This window comes from Myxine glutinosa, chromosome 5 (genome assembly GCF_964187855.1).
Source record: "Myxine glutinosa chromosome 5, kmMyxGlut1.1, whole genome shotgun sequence".
NCBI lineage: Eukaryota > Metazoa > Chordata > Myxini > Myxiniformes > Myxinidae > Myxine > Myxine glutinosa.
This window is the reverse complement of record NC_136265.1, coordinates 74,896,015-74,914,287: the sequence shown is the minus strand read 5'-3', so window position 1 is coordinate 74,914,287 and position 18,273 is coordinate 74,896,015. Positions and strand designations below refer to the sequence as shown.

Genomic DNA, 18,273 nt, shown 5'->3' with positions numbered 1-18,273 from the left:
CAGGCGGGGCATGGTCTGCAAATAGATAAGCCACGCCTCTCAACGGGGCGTGGTATGCAAGGCAAGCGTTCGCCCGGTAAAGGCAAGTCTCAACACGCCCGGGCGAGTCCGGACACGTGACCGCTCGCCGGTTGCGTCATCGGCCGGTGCAGGGTAATTGTGTCATGCTACCGTTAACCGCTACACGTGCCCCCCCCCCCCCCCCCCCCCAGAATTAACATGCACTGGGAGAGTCAGTTTGAGGGGGGTCTTGATGACCCGGCCGAAACGACCCCTGATGATTCGTGTGGGGGTGGTAGGTGGCGGGGCGGTGGATGGTCGGGCGGGGGGCCTGGTTGACGGGAGGCGGCCCCGACGTGGAGGAAGGGCCAACCGTGGTGGTTGGTCGAGGTCGAAATGGGCCGGCTTGAGGCGGTCCACGGAGATGCGGTCCTCCTTGCCGCCAATGTCGATGGTGAATGACTTGTCGTCCCTCTTCAAGACCCGGAAAGGTCCATCGTACGGCAGCCGGAGCGGTCCCCGGTGTGCGCCGTGCCGGATAAAAACATACTCCGCAGTGCGAAGTGCTGGTGGGACGTGTGCATGGGGGCAAATCTCCTGGCGGCCTCCTGGAGGACCGAGCGTTGGCGAGCCGCGGACCAGGGGCCGGTGGCGTCAGGGATGAATTCGCCCGGCACGCGCAGTAGCTGGCCGTAGACCAGCTCGGCGGTGGAAGCCTGGAGGTCCTCTTTAGGGGCCGTTCGGAGGCCCAATAGGACCCACGGGAGCCGGTCGGCCCAACCGTCGTCCTGGAGGCTGGCCCTGAGAGCGGCCTTCATCGAGCGGTGGAACCGCTCGCACAAGCCGTTGGCTTGGGGGTGGTAGGCCATGGTGCGGTGAAGCTTGACCCCCAAGGCCTGGGCGACCACGCCCCAAAGCTCGGAGGTGAATTGCGGGCCTCTATCGGAGGAGATGTCCAAGGGGGCGCCGAAACGGGCAATCCAGGTGCCAATGAAGGCCTGAGCCACGTCGGCGGATGTTGTTGCTGCCAGCAGGACGGCCTCCGGCCACCTGGTGGTCCTGTCCACCATTGTGAGGAGGTGGGCGAAGCCCCGCGAGGAGGGAAGGGGTTCCACCAGGTCCACATTGACGTGGTCGAAGCGTCGCGCGGGCACGTCGAATGGTGCCAACGAGGCCTGTGTGTGCCGGTGGACCTTCACGTGCTGGCAGGTGACATAGGCATTGGCCCAGTCGCGGATGTCTTTACGGAGCCCGTGCCAGCCGAATTTCGCTGCCACGAACTTCTGTGATGCTTTCCGGCCCGGGTGGGAAAGGCCGTGGAGGGCGTCAAAAATGTGCCGCCGCCATCCGGTGGGCACGATGGGGCGAGGTTGGCCCAGGGAGACGTCGCACAGGAGAACTGTGCCTGTGTCCTCGAAGGGGACGTCGGCCAACCGCAGGCCTGTGTCCACTGTCCGGAGGGCTTGCACCGTGGGGTCGGCAGTCTGGTCGGCCGCCATGCCGGCGAAGTCCACACCCAGGTGGATGGCGTTCGTGCCGGACCGGGAGAGGCAATCGGCCACAGCGTTGTCCTTGCCCGCGACGTGCCGGATGCCCGTCGTAAATTCGGACACGGCGGAGAGGTGGCGCTGCTGGCGGGCCGACCACGGCTCCATAACCTTGGCCATGGCGAAGACCAGGTAGCCTAGTCAAAAAATCTGAAAATGTGCCTTTATAGAATGATTGAGGCATTTTTGAGTAAAAGCAAACAAACCACTTTTTCTGGGGTAGTTTTTCATGCTGAATATGAATCTGTTGTTTGCCAAGCCCAAAAATGCGTAATTAGGTCACTAATCAAGGTCAAAGGTCAATGAGTGCAAAATTCAATTTTTTTGAAAAAATGCTTTATTTTACATCCCCTATCTGTACATTTCAATTATTTTACAATATTTTGTCTAGTAAGGTTGCTAAAGCTTTTCAAAATCTTATTTTTAAAGGAAAACGTGAGGACACATCTATGCTCATTTGCCTTTATCTCTGTAAGGGGCGACAATTAGTTTTTGCGTAATTTGCTTGCAGTTTAACCTCTAAATGCACAATGGGGCAGAGTTTTTATGCTCCTATTGATGGTCTAGAGATAGATTTTATAAAGACAGAATCTAAATGTCACCGGTAAACAACATAGGTCAAAGGTCAATGAGTGCGAAAGTCTTGCAATGACGTAACAGTTACTTGCACTTGAAACCATCCCTTTCACTCAACAGTGAAAGTGGCTTCATCTTTCTGACCCCAATGCATTTGCCATGTTTGTCAAATCATTTCCATTCAGACAGAGCAGGGTGTTCTTCAATAGACCCTTAATGATGAAGAATGAATCTAATAGCCTAGCATAAGCCATCTAGTTCGTACCCTAGGCATCAGGCATTAAACATTTCAGGAGTACAGGTAAGGGTCTTTTTAAGATTGTTAAAAAATGAAATATAAAATCAAATGAAAGTAAAGGAATGCATTCTTCTTTGGTGAGATACATGTACATACAAATGTGTAATGTATGCTTGACATCTCACATCATAGGCAGGCCTACATACATGTACATTTGTCAAGTCGTAGATTCTTTATTGACAATTCAATGTTATGACAGCCGACTGCATGTCCCAACGTGAGGTAAACCCCGCCGTGAACGCGAATAGAGCGGCGTGCAGGGAGTGTTGAGATTCGTGCGGAGGCACGAGGGTGCGCGCCAAGACGGGGGGGGCGGCGTGGCGTCATCGCGTTAAGATGGTTGTGCCAGGTCGATCGGCGATCTCTGAATTTAAATCGGATTTTTGTCATGTGTGTTGTGAAATTAAACGTCTATCCGAGAATCCTGGCAATGTTCGTTTAATTAAAATGTGGTACAAACCTGCGTTTCCGCCGTGCGGCTCCGTGGAAGTTAGAGTAGAGTTATTGTGTGTTCAGGCAAGAGCCGAGCGAGCCGCGAGTCACGGGTGTGCTGTATGAGGTTGCTCGGAGGATGTGTGCCCAAATGCATTGTGGGTCATTGCGACTTTGCTGAATATCGGACGCTGGATGTCGGACGTTCATGCGCGCGTGGAATGTGTAGTTTCAAGTGGAGTGCTCGAATTGCAGATATAAACTTGAAAAACATTAATTATATTCCATATAATCATAGCGGCGCCTGAATTACAATAAACATGCTTCAGTTTGTGTTTAAAATGAGGTCATGCTGGACAATTGTATACGTGTGCTTTTTTCGAGGCTAGTCGTAAAACCACGCCCACATGCGCGTGTTTTTGCGTAACGCTAGTAGAATGACATAAACCTATCGTTAACCATATATATTTTGTATTAATCACAGCGACGCATGACTCTGTATAAACATGCTTTGAATTACTCATGTAAACAAACCCATAAAATATATGGGTTTGTTTGGCCAAGCATGCACTCTTCTCGTTGTGAGTTACATTTCTGTTTTCTCGGAGCCCAGAGAAACATTTGGTCCGAATGATAAGGAAGGGCTGACTCCCCCGAACAGCGGATAACGGTGGGAGGGACTCTCGCCAGTCGCTTTGTTCTCTCGGAGATTTTCTGATAATCGTATTCATATATAAGTGAATGAGAATCAATGTGTTTCCAGGAAGGCTTGACTTGGCATGTTCTTGCTGTAGCTTGCTGTAGATGTCTTGTCTCCTCCGGATCTGTATAAGTTGGTTTTAATAAAAAAGCTGCGTCATTTTTCAGGCTATTTGTGGACTTCTTCACCAAACGAAGAGCTGATTCTTCACAGATGGTACCAGAAGTGGGGTGTCAACAGACGCGGAGGACGGGAAGCGGAACCCGGGCGACAGAAGGAAGGCTGCCCGAGGCCGGGACGCTGGCACTCTAATTTGATTAAGGTGAGCAATTGTTTTATACCAGAGGGCTATCTTTCCAAATTTGTACCTTGCTTCCTCGAACGATTTCAGTCCGCTTCCCTGTCATCCGCGCTGCCTGCACTCGAACAGAAATTGTAAGCAAAGGCTCATTTAGGCCTCAGAATGACGTGGTTTTGTTAAAGCCAGGATAAACAAGTAAGGATACCAGTAAGGACTTAACAGTAAGCTTAAAGTTACAGTTAGCACCAGGAGGGGAAAGTGAGGTCGGACAGCCGTAAAGGTTGAGCCAGGCCGAGAACTTTCCAGGAAGGAACAGCCCAGAGACAAGATGGGGTATGCCATTGCATGCCAGGGAACGAAGGGCTGTGGCTAACTTAAGAGGGCCATAAAGAACAAGGCCAGTAAAAGGATTTGCGCAGGATATCGGTAAAGATAACGTTCAGTAAGGGTAACGTTATAAGTTAACTAGGGAAAGGGAAAAGTGAGGTCGGACAGCCGTAAAGGTTGAGCCAGGCCGAGAACTTTCCAGGAAGGATCAGCCCAGAGCAATAAGATGGGAAGCAAGCTAACGAAAGAAAGGGAACCCCTTAAGGGAACCCCGGCATCTTTCATGTTTAAGAGGCATCATTTTGCCACGGTAAGACCATTAAAGGACTGGGCTGTGTTAACTAAAGATTTAAATAATCCCTGGCCAGAGGAGGGATCGTTTGCACTTGACAAGTTGGAAGTGTTGTACGGAGCTTTGGATAAGCTAGAAAGGGAAAGGAAACACTTCCCACCCGTTTACTGGAAAGTGTATGGCTGGTGGGAAAAGGAAGGAATGAAGCGACTGGCAGCCTCAAGACAGGCTAGCTTGGCAGGGGAAGTACTGAAGCTTCAGGGCCAAAAGAAACAAGCAGACAGGGTTCAGCAGGACAAAACAATTAAGGAGGTAGTTAAGCAAGCAAATCAGCGGCTAATGCCGCTCGTCCATAATCCGGACCAAGACCCCGCGACAGGGGAGGTAGCCACCATGCCTCTACCCCCCCAAGCCCTGAGCCCTGTCCCAGGGCTACAGGCGCCACCTCTCCCACCCCCGCCCCTGTTCCCCCAGGGGTTAGACCCCCATAAAACTAGACCAGCCGCCCCTCAGGTTCACCTTAGCCCGGGCAATCCTTTTAGAGGACAAGAAATTAATGGGGCGGACAGCGGGTTCACGGCCCCAGAGGGGCCAGGAGAACTGTACCCCTCATTGGAAGGGTGCACGGAATCAGAGAACCCACAACCTGCAATTGGGATGTGTCCTTTAAAAACAATAGGACTGAACAGGGGGGCACCCATTAACATCAGGATACCCTGGAGGGAATCAGATTTGGCGTCTATGCAGGAGCGGGTGAGAACCCTGCTGGCTGAACATCCCGGTCAGATACCGGAATTTATGCGGTTGTGGATACAAAATACAGGCGCAGATTGGCGGGACGTCTGCCACATGGGGAAGGCTGTATTGCCCGCGCGGGTGTGGGACCAGGCCAAAGTACACGCACGCTGGCCAAATGTAGCACCGCCCCCGGCCCAAACCGCGGCCCAGACCCTCGCCGATTGGGAGGCCCTGGTCGACTTATTGTTGGCCGGGGTACATACCGCACTGATGCCAGCCGCGGGGCCAGATTGGAATAAAATATACGGCCTAAAACAGAAGCATGGCGAGGCAGCCCTCGATTGGAAAGAGAGGGTAGAACGAGCAGTGTTAAGGTGGGGAGGACTGGGCCAGGTGCGGGCACAAGATCTCCCTCACGCTGTAGTGAACAACTTTTTTGTAGAAGGAATGAGACCGACAGTTAAGAAGCGCATTCAAACGGCTATGATAGGATGGAGAAACACCCCAACCGACCAACTAGTCGAAGCGGCCGAACAATGTGGCGAGGGCGACGAGAAGAAGGCCGATGTTAAGGACGACATGTTGCAAATGCTCGTCCAGGAGAAACGGGACCGACTCAACCAAAATAAGAAGGGAAATCAAGGCCAAGGACGGGCCCAGAATCGGGACACCAGGTTAGAGCCCAACGAAGAGTGGGGGCGCGACGACGAAAACGAAAATGACGCTGATGACAACGACAATGGACGAGTCGACATGCGGACACAAGGGCCCCCTCCCCAAAATTGGAACCCACAAGGGCCCCCTCCCCAAAATTGGAACCCACAAGGGCCCCCTCCCCAAAATTGGAACCCACAAGGGCCCCCTCCCCAAAATTGGAACCCACAAGGGCCCCCTCCCCAAAACTGGAACATGCAGGGGCCCCCTCCACCGCCGCAGAGCTGGGCCATGCAACCACCCCCTCCACAGACCTGGGCAGTACAAACGCCCCCTCCCCAGAACGGGTATCCACAGGGACCCCCTCCCCAAATCGATGGGCCTCCCCCAAGTTATTGGACCCCAAGCGGAGCAAACGGGAATGGGCCGCCACAATGGGGACAGCGGAACCAACAGCCTGCGAGGCGTCCGACGCAACAGGGTCAGCGCAACAGTAACAGGCATCCCGCATCCACCGCTCCACAAGGGGCGTGCTTCCGTTGCGGACGGATGGGACATTGGAAACGTGATTGCCGGGGGCCCCGCCAGGGATACCCGCCACAGAGAAATCAAGTAGCCTATTGATGGGACGCCGGCGGGCCGCCCGTAGAATGCCCCCTCTTGACTATGACACCAACCGAGGAGCCGACCTGGACACTAGACGTGGATGGGCAACCGGTAGATTTTCTCGTAGATACGGGCGCGACTCACAGTACTATTAACGAAGGGCAGCTACCATCTTTGCGCCCCACTGATAGAGATGTTCAGATAGTGGGAGTTTCAGGCTTGCCCCAAGCGCTTCCCATTTCAGAAGAGGTAAGAGTGGTGTGCGGCCCATTAGAGGCTAGACACGCTGTCTTGATGACTACCACCGCCCCGACTAACTTGTTGGGACGGGATTTACTTTGCCGTTTAGGCTGCCAAATTTCATGTACGGAGCAGGGAGTTTTTGTAGATGTCGCGGAATCCAAACGCGATCTGTTAATGACGGCATTGTCTCGGCCCGGCCCCACCGCATACTGGTGGAGCCTGGAAAAGGGGGCTTTGGCCTCTTGGGCACACGTCCTAGACACAGTATGCTCCCAGAGTGACGGGTTGCGAGATTGGCTGCACGTACACCAAATTACAACAGACATAAAGGATAACCCTCCCCATTGCACGGCCTACTACGATGCTAGGGGCGATGACGACGAGTACCGAGGAAAGATAAAGGGGTCAATAGGTAAGAATTCGGACCTAATATTGTCAAATATATGGGTTGGACGGGAGGGAATAGGCGTCGAGGTAACCCTAACCGCGGAACAGCGGGCGTTGTCTCAGTACCCCGCAGGGGTGGACGCCCATGTTACCCTCACCACCGCCAAAGGATGGCCGGCGGAAAGTATAGGATGGATGATGGGGCGTTTGCGAGAAATTCCGTGCAGCGCCATTTATGAAGTGGACCACTGGACAGTGACGATGCTCGACAATGACGAAGGGTATTTGATCACCCTTGAGGAGCAGAGTATAGAAGGAAAATTTGAAGAGACAGACCTGCCCCCAAAGGGCAACCACGTTGTACGAACGGTGTCTCAGGGCCCGGGCGAGTCCGATGACCTCTTGGAGGAGGTTCCGGCCGATTTGTGGTCCCAACACGACAACGATGTCGGGCGAATTCGCGATGCCAAGCCTCTGGTAATACCGGTCCAACCAGGAATGTCCCTCCCAAACGTGAGACAATATAAATTGCGGCACGAGGCCGATGCGGGCATAGAGCCAGTGATTCAATCTTTGGTGAAACAGAAAATAATTGTAGAAACTAACAGCCAATGCAACACACCAATTTTGCCCGTAAAGAAACCAATGCAGGATAAATGGAGGTTCGTGCAGGATTTGAGGGAAGTGAATAAGGTCATACAAGGCATACACCCAGTGGTACCGAACGCGGAAGGCCTTATGACATCTATTCCACCGGACGCAACACATTTTACCGTCATTGACTTATGCTCGGCCTTTTTCTCCGTACCCATCGCACCCGAGTCACAATACTTGTTCGCCTTCACCTTTAGGGGGCGCCAGTTCACCTGGACGGTGTTACCCCAAGGGTTCTCCGACAGCCCCACCCTGTTCTCCCGAGCGTTGCACCGCGATTTGGCAGACGTGGAACTAAAAGGGGGTTCGGTGTTGTTGCAATACATTGACGACTTGTTGATTTGTTCCCCTTCCAAGGAAGCCTGTGAAGTGGACTCCATGGCCCTGCTAAGAGCCTTGGCGGCCAAGGGCCACAAGGTGGGACGGAGAAAGCTCCAATTTGTACGGAAGGTAGTAACCTATTTGGGTCATGCCATTTCACACGGGAAGCGGGAACTGCATGTTGGACGGGTGACCGCCATCATGGAATCGCCACGGCCAAGTACGCAACGACAGATGTTGCGCTTCCTAGGTATGACGGGTTACTGCCGCTCTTGGATAATTGACTACGCGCTACTTGCTAAACCGCTGTACGAAGCCACTAGAGTAGGAGAACCAAACTACTTGGTTTGGACGGACGAATTGATGCGCTGTTTCGAGGGGCTGAAAAAGGCATTGGTAACGGCACCGACTTTAGGACTCCCCGATTATGCGAAACCATTCACCCTTTACACTCATGCAATAAGGGGTTTTGCTCAGTCCGTTTTGACACAGACTCATGGAGATAAGGAACGACCGGTAGCCTACTTTAGTAAAAAGCTGGAACCGGTCGAGCAAGGGTTTCCGGTGTGCCTGCAAGCCGTGGCAGCGGCTAGGTACGCTGTGGAAAGGACAGCGGACATTGTGATGGGGCACCCGGTAACGCTACAGGTACCGCACTGCGTCACTTCACTGTTACTACAGCGGACAACACAACATTTGTCGACCACTAGATTAATGCATTACGAAACAGCACTGATTACGGCCGCCAACGTCACCATTAAACGTTGCACTACACTCAACCCGGCCTCACTGATGCCCACCCCAGAGGAGGGCGAACCCCACGTATGTGTCGATGTAGTACAGCAAGTCTCCACGGTACGTCCGGACTTGAAGGACGTTCCCCTCAACGACCCCGATCGTGTGTACTACGTCGATGGGTCGGCTAAACGCGGATGGGACGGCTCTTTGCTATCTGGATACGCGGTGTGTTCAGATAGCGAGACGGTAGAAAGTGGGCGCCTTCCGCCCACATTTTCCGCCCAGCAGGCGGAGCTGTGCGCCTTGACTAGAGCATGCAGCTTGGCGGCGGACCTGGCCGTCAACATTTATACAGATTCAGCATACGCGCACGGGGTAGTTCACGACAAAGGGGCAATCTGGAAGATGCGAGGCTTTCTCACATCCGCGGGTTCGGTCATAAAGAACGGCGAACTGGTTGAAGGGCTACTCCAAAGCATCTTGCTTCCCCGCGCTATCGCGGTAATTAAATGTCGCGGCCACCAAAAGACAGACTCTGACGTCGCCCGAGGCAACGCCAGAGCAGACGCAGCGGCAGGAAAAGCGGCCAACCAACAAATAGGACAGAACATGCCGATGGTAACGCGAGCAAAGGGGGCACACACGCAAACTGCCAACGTACCGACCTCAGGACCTACCCCCTCCCCGCAAATTGGGTGCACCATCATCACCGCCTCACCAACTAATGAGGACGTTATAAAACTTCAAAACGCAGCAACAGCAGCCGAACACAATGACTGGGTAAAAAGAGGGGCCACACGCCCCGGACCAAATGCGATGTGGACCCTTCACGGAAAACCGATAGCACCCAAGGAACTACTGCCTTGGCTGGCACGTATGGGACATCAAAATGGCCATGTGTGCCAGAGGGGGGTGATGGAACAGATAAACTATACCTGGGCGGCACCGGGACTGTCGCGAATCGCATCAGAGGTGTGCTGGTCATGCGCGGTTTGCCAACAACACAACAGGGGGGCACCCCCTAGGCACCCACATAATGCGGGCCATCCTCGGCCAATCGGGCCCTTCTGTCATGTCCAGTTCGATTTTATTAACATGGAACCAAGTATGTCGTTCCGATATGTCCTGGTAATCGTGGACATGTTCACAAAATGGGTCGAGGCCTATCCATGCGTCAAGTCAGACGCCCCGACAGTAGCCAAGCGCCTCGTGCGGGATTTCATGTGCAGATTCGGCATCCCTCAGGAAATTTCGTCAGACAAAGGGGGCCACTTCACGGGAGAGGTGATTAAGGGTATCCTAAAGGCACTGGGCGTGAAACAATCTTTCCATTGCGCTTATCACCCACAATCAGCGGGACTTGTGGAACGCACCAATGGGACGCTGAAACTCAAGGTAGCCAAGATCTGTGCAGACACAGGTTTGAAGTGGCCGGAAGCACTCCCGCTGGCGTTAATGAGTATCCGGTCCACCCCGGGCTGCACCACGGGCCTTTCCCCCCACGAGATATTAATGGGACGACCTATGAGTTTGCCTGTTTCGGCACCGATGGACATGTCCAAACTTGACTTGCCTGTGATGGATGACATGCTTTTAAAGTTTTGCAGAGGATTGTCCAACGTGGCACGCAGAATTCACGCCCGGGTACGAGAGGCGTTGCCTGAACCAACAAGCCACGCCATCCACGACTTCCAGACCGGCGATTACGTGCTCGTAAAACACTTCACCCGCAAGAACGCCTTGGAACCAAGGTGGAAGGGACCAGTCCAGGTGTTGCTGACTACACCAACGGCAGTCTTTTGCGAGGGCAAGACTTCGTGGATCCACGCCACGCACTGTAAGTTGGCCATACAAGCACCAGACACTACACCACAGCAACCACAGTAAGGATGGGCCTAATCATAGGTACAATACTATTGATAGCGACAGCAGCTAGGGGAAACTCCGATTCCAATAGATGCGAAAACGAAACCCGACACCTCACCGTAACATGGGGACAAAGAGTATCACTACCATGTTTCGAACAGAAAGCCCTGCACACAAATTGGGTGAACATAAATTGGCTAGCACTGTCGGCAGGGCCTGGACGCGTTGGCATGGTACTACAAAAGCAACGAGAGTTCCGGGAAGACGGGCAAGCTAGCATTAAGACCTTGGCCCAACCAGGATACCAATGGGGAACCCCTGATTTTAAGCTACAAACACGCACACGCCTAGGGAAAGACATGACCATGCAGGTCCGGTGCAGCGTCTGGACCCCTGGCGCGGCCGGTGGCGAAAAGAACTACATACCATGCATCGAATACATACTCACGCCGCAACCCCAGGATAAGGCCCCAAAGAAGGGTGAAAACACATATTGGAAAGTGGCCAGGGAGGTGGCAACAATTCAAAATAGGACACACTGCTGGTCGTGCATGCGCTTTCCCCAAGCAGGCACCACAGGAATACACATGATAGTGCTACCTCTGTCCCTCAATGACCTCTGCTCACAACCTATCGATTCCCCATGTTTAGTCACCACGCTGGAAAGAGAAGGGGTTGACAACGGCAAGAGTTGCAATCGACAATTTAATTATCGCCCGTCAATGATTGCCCATGTGGCCGAGAGGCCTGCCCCCGTCTGGGTCAAACCACAGAAAGGGAGGGTCTGCCTCCAGGGTTCCGGCCACTTGCGTATGGGAGAATCAGAATGCGCCTACACTCTCCCCGGGAAGCTGGGACAAGGGAGCTCGGGGATTACATTACGAATAGTACTGCAAGATAAACACAACCACAACATAACGGCTATAACATTCTCTAGGGGGGTTAGTAGGATTAATGGGGTGGTAAAGGGACTCCAGTGCTTATCCACCCACCTGGTCCCACCCCATGGGACAATGTTTATATGCGGCGACAAGGCTTACCCCTATTTACCAAATAATTGGGGGGGCACATGTTATCTGGGTTCAGTCCTTCCTGACGTTGAGATACTGGATGAGCTAGACCCAAAGTCCTTGGACAGGCGTTATAAGAGGTCAGTCATGAACGAAGATGGAACCACTAAACTACACGGGAGTCTATGGGAAAAGATGTTTGGTTTCTTCTTCCCAGGAGCGGGCACAGTCATGGATAGTTTCCGAATAGAAAAATTGGCTTTGACCCTAGAAAAGGTGGCAAACGACACCGCTACGGCTCATGACATACTATTGGACACGGTAATTCACATGCGTACAATGGTGATGCAGAATCGGGTGGCTTTGGACATGCTCCTGGCAGAGAAAGGAGGGGTATGCGGAATTATAGAGGGAAAATGTTGCACTTACATACCCGATCCATCTGAAGGAGTGTCAGCCGCAATAGTGAGACTAAGGGAAACTAGCCACGCCCTGACGATCGATCGGATCGCGCGTGAAAATTCTTATACATTTAGCTGGCTCACTGACTGGTTCCAGGGATGGACGGGCACCATAGTGAAGTGGTTATTGACCGCACTGGCTGTGATAATCGGGGTAGTAATTTGGGGGGCACTAATGAAATCTCTAGTCCTCCTCTGTATGAGAAAGTATTTTACAGGATGGAAAGTGAAAAAGCCGCCGACAACGACTATGGCTCTGACCACAGAGGCCGTCGACCTGAACGGGTCCTTCAACAAGGCAGTTGCGACCGGCGCTCCAGAAAATTGCATTGAATTTTGTAATGACTGTGATACTTGTGCGGATCCCATGTGGGAACTGGCTGCTGCCTGTAACGGTGTATGTGATGACTGTGATACTTGTGCTATAAACCCCTTGCGTGTACTGGCTAACGCTGCTTATGTATTACAAGCTGACAGCTGCACGCCCCCTTCCGACCCAACTATGGATCTGATTGCGACACTGGGTCTGGCGGTCGAGGGACCCGACGCGGATGTCCTAGACCCGCAAGCCGACCAGGCGCCCATGGGAGACTTTGACATAAAGGAAGTTCCTCTCTTTGCTTCATATGTATTAAGTTCAAATGCTTCAAGTGAATCGGATTTTTACGCTCTGTACCCTGACCAGGAAATTGAGACACAAGATACTGACAATACTATGTATTCCCCAGAACAGCAGCACGTGAGGGACCTCATGGGCATGATCGTTGATTAACTTCGAAGATCTGCAAGGACTGAGTCTGCAAAGGGTGGGGGGAGCAAGTTCCGCAGGGGAGGTGACGGGCCCTCTGGCGGAGCAGAACCTCATCTGGACCAGACACCTTCGTTGTGGATCCGAAACGTTAATGGACTTTCATGTTCTGAGCCCTCAGGTTCCAAGCACGCACCGCACGACACGCTCGCCAAATCGCCAGGCGAGGCGCTTTGGGCGCACGATATGCCCTTGGGAGATACCCGCATTACAATTATTTTTTCAATACCCGCATTACACAATTATTTTTCAATAAAGCCCGATGTGGCACGTTGTCTCTTAAGATACTTTGTCTCGACGAGACAAGAGGAAGGAATGTCAAGTCGTAGATTCTTTATTGACAATTCAATGTTATGACAGCCGACTGCATGTCCCAACGTGAGGTAAACCCCGCCGTGAACGCGAATAGAGCGGCGTGCAGGGAGTGTTGAGATTCGTGCGGAGGCACGAGGGTGCGCGCAAAGACGGGGGGGGGCGGCGTGGCGTCATCGCGTTAAGATGGTTGTGCCAGGTCGATCGGCGATCTCTGAATTTAAATCGGATTTTTGTCATGTGTGTTGTGAAATTAAACGTCTATCCGAGAATCCTGGCAATGTTCGTTTAATTAAAATGTGGTACAAACCTGCGTTTCCGCCGTGCGGCTCCGTGGAAGTTAGAGTAGAGTTATTGTGTGTTCAGGCAAGAGCCGAGCGAGCCGCGAGTCACGGGTGTGCTGTATGAGGTTGCTCGGAGGATGTGTGCCCAAATGCATTGTGGGTCATTGCGACTTTGCTGAATATCGGACGCTGGATGTCGGACGTTCATGCGCGCGTGGAATGTGTAGTTTCAAGTGGAGTGCTCGAATTGCAGATATAAACTTGAAAAACATTAATTATATTCCATATAATCATAGCGGCGCCTGAATTACAATAAACATGCTTCAGTTTGTGTTTAAAATGAGGTCATGCTGGACAATTGTATACGTGTGCTTTTTACGAGGCTAGTCGTAAAACCACGCCCACATGCGCGTGTTTTTGCGTAACGCTAGTAGAATGACATAAACCTATCGTTAACCATATATATTTTGTATTAATCACAGCGACGCATGACTCTGTATAAACATGCTTTGAATTACTCATGTAAACAAACCCATAAAATATATGGGTTTGTTTGGCCAAGCATGCACTCTTCTCGTTGTGAGTTACATTTCTGTTTTCTCGGAGCCCAGAGAAACATTTGGTCCGAATGATAAGGAAGGGCTGACTCCCCCGAACAGCGGATAACGGTGGGAGGGACTCTCGCCAGTCGCTTTGTTCTCTCGGAGATTTTCTGATAATCGTATTCATATATAAGTGAATGAGAATCAATGTGTTTCCAGGAAGGCTTGACTTGGCATGTTCTTGCTGTAGCTTGCTGTAGATGTCTTGTCTCCTCCGGATCTGTATAAGTTGGTTTTAATAAAAAAGCTGCGTCATTTTTCAGGCTATTTGTGGACTTCTTCACCAAACGAAGAGCTGATTCTTCACACATTTACCTAACAGTAGCAAAAAGACAGGCAGGGCATGGGCATTGACGATGAGTGCCTAATGCATCTACCACTAATGAATTAGTGATATCGGTTAGATGTTTTGTCTTGAAGAAGCTTTACTTTGTGTCTTTGAGAATAAGATTAAAACCCGGGCCAACACTGCCTGCGCTTATTCGATCATTTAAGGGCTGTTGCAGTATATCATACAACGTTGTAGTTTTCATGGTCAGAACATGCGTGCCTGGTGCTTAGTTTGGTTTCTGTTTCTCCCCTCAGGCCAACCATGGAACCTATTGCCAGCCTCAAGCGACAGCGTGAGGATGTGTCGTTTGAACTTTGTATCATTTGTCAGGGAACTAGCCAGGTCAAAGATACGATTTTCAACCAGACAAACCAGGGTATTGCTGCGATCAGAGAGGCGACCGAGCTCCGATGCAAACTTAGACACTATGAATTTCGATCAGCCGTGGACAGGCTTTCGACTCTCTTTGCAGAGCCTCCAGAAAGTCTCCCCAAACTTAAATGGCATAAGCTATGTTACTCTGCATACACACACAAGGGGAAAATAAATGCTAAGCTAGCCAAGGAACAATCGAAAAACGAAAAAGATCCTGAAAGAAAGAGTGTTTCGGCTGGAGCATGTCCGTTTTTACGCAGTAGTACTACTAAGATGAACTGGACATTGTGTATGTTCTGCCAGAACTTTGACAAGAAGCAGAAGACAAGTCGTGTCACAACCTTCAAAATGAGTAATGAAATTACGGAAAAAGCTAAATTTGTACATAACATCTTAGTCCGTACTGCAAATGAGAATGATTTAATCTCAGCTGAGGCATGTTACCATGTTAACTGTCTTAGTAAATTATTTAGGGATGTCAAAAGGGCGGAAACTGAAAGCAAATCAGCAGACATGGCGATATCATGGTTGTGTCAAGAGCTGCGTCACTCTGCTGAGAAAGGGCACGTATTTGAACTATCTGCAGTGTTCGAGAGGTACAAAGAGTTAGCCAGTGAGTGCGACGGCACAATTCCTACATCGTATCTTAGTAGACTGGGGACTTTTAAAGAAACTTTGTCGAATTGCATTGGGGACATTTATGAATTTCTTGTGCTAAGAAATTTGGCGCCTTCAGAGAAACAAACTTTGCTTCTTCCACGACATTTCAGTCACATACCTCTTTCAGAAATGGTGTGCGGTCAGAACAGTGCAGACTATATTCCCATATTTAGACAACAGGATGATCATTTTCTGTCTTTAGTGCACATTGCTCTGCAACTCCGCAGTGATATCATGTCACATCCTGCATTCGAAGGTTGCGATGTAAGCGAAAAAGCAGAGTTGGCAAGTGTACCACCATCTGTACTCATGTTTGTGAATATCTTGCTTGGAGGCCAAAGTAGTGTCGATGCTGAGTTTGACGAAAGTGAGATGTCTGAAACTGGTTGGGTGAAGAAGACAAGGGTCCTTAGCATTGGACAAGACATGGTCTATGGTGTATGTGGAGACAAGAAGGCACCGCCTAAACACGTTGGAATGGGTATGACGCTGCACCAGTCAACTCGATCAAAGAAATTAGTTGAGCTATTCCATAATGCTGGGCACATAATCAGCTATAACCGGGTTCTTAGGTATGACACTGCCATGGCTGAAAACACTCTGAAAGCGCTTGATCAAGAAACTGGGGCAGTTGTTACCAGCAACCTGGTTTCGGGACGATTTGTGCATTTTTCTGGCGACAATATTGACATCAATGACTCTACCCTAGATGGCAAAAATACATTTCACGCTACTCAGTTAGCTGCCTGGCAGAGGGGGCCATCTGCTGAAAGCGGTCTTGGAGACATCAAACCATCCAATACGTCAACGTTGGATATACCAACAGCAGTTGAAAAGATCCAACAACAGCAGTTTCCGACACCATCAAAGAAGGTCACAGAAGATGCTGAAAAGTTCATTTGCCATATCTACAAGGAACCATCTGAGAACTGTAATCAAGCCCGCATTAAACTGTTCAACAAATGCCATGCAACGGAGACCCTACCTCCATCTAGTGATGCAGCAAAGTTCCACATAGAGCTTGCAAACTACCAAAGTTTCATTTGGAGAGAGGCCAGTAATCCAATGACAGATCTGCCACCGCCGACTGATTGTGGATGGAAACTCGTTGATGACAAGTTGTCACCGGTTCTTACAACTTTACCGTCAATTCCAAAGGGATGCCGAGAACTTACTCAGTGTGGTTGCAAGAAAGGTTGCAGTTCTGATAGTTGCTCTTGTCGGAAGTGGGGGAAATAGTTCTGCACTGAGGCCTGCAAGTGCAATGCCAGTGAAACACCATGTCGAAACAGGCCAAAGTAGGGGGGGGGGGTCAGAGCTTACACAGTTAAGCTAATTGGCATTCCCCTGGATGGCTCCTCCTTCCAGCCAATCAGTCTGACAGACTGCAATTGATTCAGGATTAATTAAGAATACATGTGATAATGATCAACTGCCTGCACTCCAAACATGTTTGCCATGAAGTGCATTTTGCACCTTGTGCCATGTAAGTGCACTTTGCGCCTTGTGACCGTTAGCCTTAATTAAGTGGCTAATTAGTCAAATATTGACATTTAGTGTAGAAAACAATCTTGCTATTATATAGGACTCAGGTAAACCACTTCACTGATGGTATTTAAGGCAACAATTCAAGTGAATTAAAACAGTATGTCAAAAAACGAAAAGTTGCTTCATTACGGATATATTCACAAAAATCTGATTTTTTCCCTTCACAATTCCCTTTACTTTCATAATTGTGAAAAGCTGTAGTAACCTTACCAGACAAAATACTGTAAAATAATTGAAATGTACAGATAGGTGATGTAAAATAAAACATTTTTTCAAAAATTTTGAATTTTGCACTCATTGACCTTTGACCTTGATTAGTGACCTAATTACGCATTTTTGGGCTTGGCAAACAACAGATTCGTATTCAGCACGAAAAACTACCCCAGAAAAAGTGGTTTGCTTGCTTTTACTCAAAAATGCCTCATGAATTCACGTTTCCCAGAAATTTGACTAGACTAAGGGGTTTGTGGTCCACAAACGCCATGAACGGGCGGCCCTCCAAAAGATGGCGGAAGTGGCGAACAGCCAGGTAAAGGCCGAGGAGCTCACAGTCAGAAGCGCTATACTTGCGCTCGTTAGGGCGAAGCTGCCGGCTGAAGAAGGCCAGCGGTTGCCAAGCTCCGTTCACCCACTCTTCATGCACGGCGCCCACTGCGTAGTCGGAAGCGTCCGTGGTGAGGGCGATGGGTGCGTCGAGCGCCGGATGCGCCAGCATGGTCGCGTTGGCGAGGGCCAGCTTAGCGCCCGTGAATGCCGCGTCCATCTCTGTGGTCCAGGCGACGACGTGCTTGGCCGGCTTGCCCCAGAGGGCTTCGTACAGGGGGCGCATGAGTTGGGCGGCGCGAGGCACGAACCGGTGGTAGAAATTTACCATCCCCAAAAATTCCTGTAGGGCCTTGATGGAGCGAGGGCATGGGAAACTTGTGACTGCCTCCACCTTGGTAGGCAGCGGGACGGCCCCGCGCTTCGTGATGCGGTGCCCCAGGAAGTCGACGGCCGTTACGCCAAACTGGCATTTCGCCGGGTTGATGATGAGGCCGTGCTGGCCGAGGCGCTCAAAAAGCATTGCTTAGGTGGACGAGGTGCTCCGCCCGGGAAGTGCTGGCGATGAGAATGTCATCCAGGTAGATGAACAGAAAGGTGAGATCACGCAGCACACTGTCCATCAGCTGCTGGAAGGCCTGGGCGGCGTTCTTAAGGCC

The 18,273-nt window shown here is 51.0% G+C and overlaps 1 long non-coding RNA gene across 1 annotated transcript; it reads left to right on the top strand.

The window, feature by feature from the left end:
* Positions 1-3,717: 3,717 nt before the first annotated feature.
* Positions 3,718-13,229, top strand: LOC144892310 (uncharacterized). Its single transcript, XR_013623503.1, has 2 exons — positions 3,718-3,875; positions 10,446-13,229. It is a non-coding gene; the product is annotated as an uncharacterized LOC144892310 (long non-coding RNA).
* Positions 13,230-18,273: the final 5,044 nt, after the last annotated feature.